This window comes from Gavialis gangeticus, unplaced genomic scaffold (assembly GCF_001723915.1).
Source record: "Gavialis gangeticus isolate Ggan-Ray unplaced genomic scaffold, GavGan_comp1, whole genome shotgun sequence".
Lineage (NCBI taxonomy): Eukaryota > Metazoa > Chordata > Crocodylia > Gavialidae > Gavialis > Gavialis gangeticus.
This window is the reverse complement of record NW_017728993.1, coordinates 73,998,309-74,004,088: the sequence shown is the minus strand read 5'-3', so window position 1 is coordinate 74,004,088 and position 5,780 is coordinate 73,998,309. Positions and strand designations below refer to the sequence as shown.

General features: G+C 41.1%; 1 long non-coding RNA gene across 1 annotated transcript in view; it reads right to left on the bottom strand.

Moving 5' to 3' along the window:
* Positions 1-726: 726 nt before the first annotated feature.
* The window catches only part of LOC109305395, a 16,618-nt gene continuing 11,564 nt past the window's right edge, over positions 727-5,780 (bottom strand). Inside the window, exon 3 of the long non-coding RNA XR_002099618.1 lies at positions 727-738. This is a non-coding gene — a long non-coding RNA (uncharacterized LOC109305395). The remainder of the gene's footprint in view (positions 739-5,780) is intronic.

Genomic DNA, 5,780 nt, shown 5'->3' with positions numbered 1-5,780 from the left:
CCAAAGATACATTTTTTAAGTACTCCTTTTTTTTTCCATAATAAACATATAGACATAAAACACAAGATAAGCCATCACACACCATGACTAACATCATATGTCCAACACAAAGCAACATCTTTATTTCTTGCTGTCAATTCCTTTAAAAAACCACAGGCTCTGTGACAGTTCCATTTGGGTACCTTTGATGCTGCTGCTGCTGCTACTGGTGTCGAGCCAGCTAAGTTATTGTACCTATTGTCACATAAAGTGGTGGACTGGGTGTGAGGCTTAACAGTAGGAGGGGGCCTCACTAGGGCACACTGCTGTGTTATGCAGAGGCCCCAGCACCACGAAGGGCTCACCTTAACACACACACGGTGCCACCCACCCACATCACGTGTTTTGCCTGTTAGCAGCCAGAGGTGCAGGACCCCAGAAGCCAGATTCCCCCTGCACCTATCTCTTTGACAGCTGGCAGGCTTTGTGGCTTCAGCAGGCGCCACCACTCCTGCAGTTTTCAGCCCGCTGCACCTTAACACACACAGGGTCATCTATGTCCCAAGTTTTGCCTGTTAGCAGCTTGAGGTGTGGTTCCCCCCAAAGCCTTCACCTATCTTCTTGAAACTTGTCATGCTTCATGGCCTCAATAGGGGCCACCACCCCTGAAGTTTTCAGCTCCCTGTGGTGTAACACATACACGTGACATGAGTTTTGCTTTCAAGAATTTGGGGTGCAGTTCCCCCTAAACCCCTGCACCTACCTTCTTGAAACTTGGCAGGCTGTGTGGCCTCATCAGGGGCTACCATCCCTGTAAGTTTCACCCAAATCAGACGAGAAGCAACAAAGTTACAGATATTTCATTGATCCCCCATTATACCCTATGGCCAGATCTCCGAGGTGGCTCCAAAGCCACTTTAGCTGGATCGAAGCGGGAGACTGATCTGAAGCTCCATATCAGATTGCTGACATCCAAAGCAGCCGGATCCAAAGCCGGATCAAATACCTGCCTACTAGCACAGGCCTACTGTTAGGCCTTCTAGATAACTAACCAAAGAGCAAGAGCACCATCAGTTGCAGCCTGAGTCCTGAGATACCTTCTGAGGGAATCTTCTTAAAATACTTTTCGCCCTTACCCCTTTTGAAGACAAATCCCACCCACCACCAAAACCATTAAAAATGCTATGTAAACAAATGTTGCTTTGTTAGATGGCCAAACCAAACCAAAAAAGAATTTAGGGTTAAATAGATTGGGGATTTTAAGAAGGTAGAAGAGACCAAAATTAAAAGATGGGTTTATAAACCTGGATCAAGTTTTTCAGTAGTTTGCAAAAGCACAGTCTGGGGACAAGGATCCAGTTTCTCTATCAGAAATCTCAGATGTATAGAATACATGTAGTTCAACTACCTATGTTTTCAATCATTTTCCTTACCAAGTATTTTTTTTAAATGAACCAATCTTGTTGATACCACTTCTCCCTAAGATACTCAACATATATACTTCACTTGCTGGATTCCAGCTAAGAAAATAGTCAGACTTTCAATCAGGATTTTTTACAGAAAAGTCTCCAACTGCTGAATAAATTACCAGAAAAGACAAAAATAATTAAACTCCCTACTGGGTATAGAATTCTCTTATTATGATTTCATTTCACTGGTAAAAGATTTTGAACTGAAACTTCACTCGAGCCAGAGTATACTTTACAAGTTGGCCATAATCAACCCTTAATACAGCAGCAGCAGAATTAGTGATCACTGGCACCCCATGTCTATAACATTAAAATAGAGAGAGTGCAGTAACACACAACAAAGTTATTGTGCTAGTCAGAGATAGGAGCCAAGAAACATGAAGAGGGAATAAATCAGCAACAGATCTTTATCCTGTCCTATTCTTCACATTCAAAATACAGTATTTTTAAGGAGTTGGCATGAAATTTACTATGTGAGAATACACCATCTCCTCAAATATAAAGAAGGGAAAACTAGGGATATAAATATATATTTTTTAATATATAACCTGAAAGACAGGGAAATGTGGCAACCATTAGAAAAGGGTGAGAGAGTGATGTGTTAGGTTAATAGAACTAGTTTGAAGAAGAAAAATTGGGAGGACACTGTTATGACAACAAAATGCAACTGGGCAGAATAAAGAGATACCAAATAGCCACAAAAGAATTTGATCCTGTAGGAAGAACTGTCTTTGTACATTCTATATTTCTACATGACGTTACATTCTGAAAGAAGACCAAGATAAACCTGAAAACTAATTGGAATAAAATAGATTGTTTTTCAACAAACCATCAGGAAGTCCCATCATTGAAGAAATCAGTTCATTTCTAAACACTGCTTATATTAGACAGAATGGACAAAGAAAACCAAGCAATCAAGCATTTGGATGATGCAACATATATTGCTAAATTATTAGAAGCCAAGTGTGCAGGAAGTATAAATGCACAAGGAAACCAATATATAGTGTGTTTAACCGTTATTTCCTAATTAGCAGGTGCTTCTTGCCCTTGAGAGAATAAAAACTAACCCAACTACTGATCTAGGGATGCACCCAAAATGGAAAAAAAAAAGAGCTCAAAGAATGAGTGGAAAGGTAGCATAAATATCATCTTGAGCCTTTTGGGCACAAATCAGAGCTACTGCCCATGGCTTACAATACTTTAGCAGTTAACTGACTGAATACAACAAAGGAAATTGACTGAGTACAACAAACTCCTGGCAATGAGGCCTTTTTCCTTATTACTCCCTTATACTTTTTGCAGAGAAGGTAGTAAAACATGGACTATCCCACCAGTACCTCTCCAAGTGTTGGGGTAGAGCTTTTCTTGTCCACTTATGTAAACTCCATTTGTGCCACTTAAAACTGCAGTCTAAATATCTTCCCCCAGTCAACAATAATCAGACTTATGTAAGCTAGGATGACATCATAATTACTGACATAATACAATTTAGCAATAGTCTTCACAATGCTTGCTCATAATGGCTGCATGAGCTCATATGTAAATGAGCCTTTTTTTGCACACACAGTAACTTCACATATACACATATGCACAGCCATTTTTTACGTATACACGTACTTTTCATTCATCTGATAGTGTTCATAGGGAAACCTGACCCTGTAAGATGGAACATGCTTGCACTTACGTCACCAGAAGAAACAAAGGTAATAAATGGGAAAATGCTGACATCATTTAAAAGGAAGTATTTGCCAAAACTGACATGATTTTTTTTCTGGCATACCTCATCTTCTTCCTATAGTTCACACAGGAAGTGATTGTGATGTCTCAGACACCAATGCAAGATAACTTGATAAACTGTCCCCTACTAGCTCAATCCAGTTTAGTCAAGTAGTTCTCCCATAACAACAAAGTCAAGGCTTTAAGTCAACTATAATGTTTTATTTCAGTGTTTGTACTATTATTGTCTCAAAAACCTTCCCATGCAAACATTTTAAATAGAAAATATAGAAAAATAACCTGTACATTTTGGGCTTTGGATAAAAGCCAATATTTTTAGATCTCTCAACGTGCTTTATAACTTTACCCTTATATTTACACTTATATTACAAGACGATTAAGAGAGATTAAATGACTTACTGAAGATATCAAGATATCAGATGCCAGAATAATGTCTGTTAGAGGCAACATGGTCTACAGCAGGGGTTGGCGATCCCAGGCATATGTGCCGGAATGTGGCATATGAAGACATTTTGCTTGGCCTGCCAGCCCTCAAAGCAGATGGAGGGGGGGCCACAATGGGCCCAATCCTTCTTGTGGCACAGCCCCAGTCACTTCCCAGCTATCCATCATGAGGCATGCACTCACCCACTGCAAGCAACTAGCTGAGCCAGGGCTCTATAGACCCCAGTTCAGCTGCTTGCAGCCTCCCTCCCGCTTGCTGTGAACAGCCCTGGCTCCAGGGTGGGCAGCATGGGCCTGCCCAGGAGCTGGCTTGGCTGTAGCAGGCAGCCAGGAGGCTACAAGTGTCTGTACTGGGGTCTTCAGATGGTGAGGAAGGGGCAGGGCTGCACTGCCACAAGAAGGATTGAGCCTCTCACAGCTTCCCTGCCATCCGCCTGCCACCACACCAACATCTTACAGGTAGATATTGTAGTTTTTTTGGTACCCTGTCAAAAAACATTGCCAACCCAATCTAGAGAATGGGGTGTTGGCTTGCATCTCAGGACAGACTTCGCATTCAGCTCTACAACCATCTTCTTCTGTAATAAGATTCAAGTCAATTCTCTATCTGTGTCTCAGTTATTTGTCTCAGTTATTTGTGTACTCTGCAAACTGTCAAGATTTTCACATTTTACTATCTGACTAGATACAAGAGGACTGATTTTCCCTTCACCAGCATAAATTAGTGGTAAATTGAGAAAATCGGTTCAGCTACTCTGATAGAAGACTGATCAGGAAGAAGAGCATCAGGGTCCTGTAATAATTATCCTTTTCTTAAAAATCAGGAAGCTTAAAAAGAGAAAGCAGTCATTAAATTTGAAAAAATAAAGAATTATTGATCGTATTCCTTTTATTCAGTTCTCTTTCTGAAGGACTAATGACACATATTGTTCATGTCTGCAGAGATTACCAAGTGAAGTTCTGCTAATTAAAGAGTCCATAGGAAGAGATCGCAAATTTCATGTAAAAATTTGACTGCACAGTGATGCACAGATATATCATTACCTCCCCTACTACATGTTCACATAGGACAAATGCCATGCTCTTCCCATGCTGTTTGACATTTCCAGAATTACTACTTTGGACATAAGCCTTCTGGTCATGATGTTTAACATGATAAATTATTAGACTGGTAGGAAATGAGATCCAACCTTGAAAAGTGTAAGGTAATTATACAGGCATTAGCACATATTTTTACTGGCATATCTTTGGTGACAATTCAAAAGAAAGAACTTCAACATTCTTTAAAATTGCTTGAACAAGATTTTAACTAATAAATAACCAATTTTACCTTTTGTATCTTGCTATTTATATGAGCAAGAACATAGCTATTGCCATAGTTATTAGGGCTGTGCAAAGCTTTGGGTGGTGATTCGATTCGGAGAAGATTCGGCCCACTTCAGACCTGGCCTGGCTGATTCAGAGATTCGGATGCTGCTGAATTTCTGAATCAGATTCAGCTGAATCAAATAAGGACAGTGATTTGAATCCCTAAACAAATCATTGTCCCCCAAATTGGCCAAATACAAATACAAAGTGAATATCAGCTGCTTCACACAGGCCTAATAGTTATGAGTCATCTGATCTCAAATGAACCATTCTCAAAAGTGTCGGCACAACACGGAGCTGGCGAGCCAAGCTCATGGTCGTGATCACAGTGGGGCGGCCGGGAGGCGGCAATTGGATACGGAACAGGCAGGATTTCTGGCATGGAGTTCTGAGGCACGTAAGCGTAGTGGTTTTAAACAAAGGTGATTTATTTGACTTATGCTTAGAAGGCGTAGGTAGAGTTGCTTTCTTCAGTTACAGTAAATACAAACAACGGAGGGGTCCGTTGGCCCACGGAGTTCTTAAGTGAGCCCTTGCTATCTAGCCGGAGCTAGGGGCGGCTGCTCAACTTAATAGTCCCAGGGCTGGTCAACGGCTCATTAAAGGAACAGAACGAACAACAAAACTGTAACAACGAAGAACGAAGACTGAGTCGTGACGCCAGTCCAAGTGGACAAATGGATGGTCGAATAGCCATGCCGAGGTCAAGTGCCAGGTAGAAGAAGCCAAAAACCATCGTCAGGGTAGTCAAGGGTGATCCAAATCGTTGTCAGTAACCAGTGC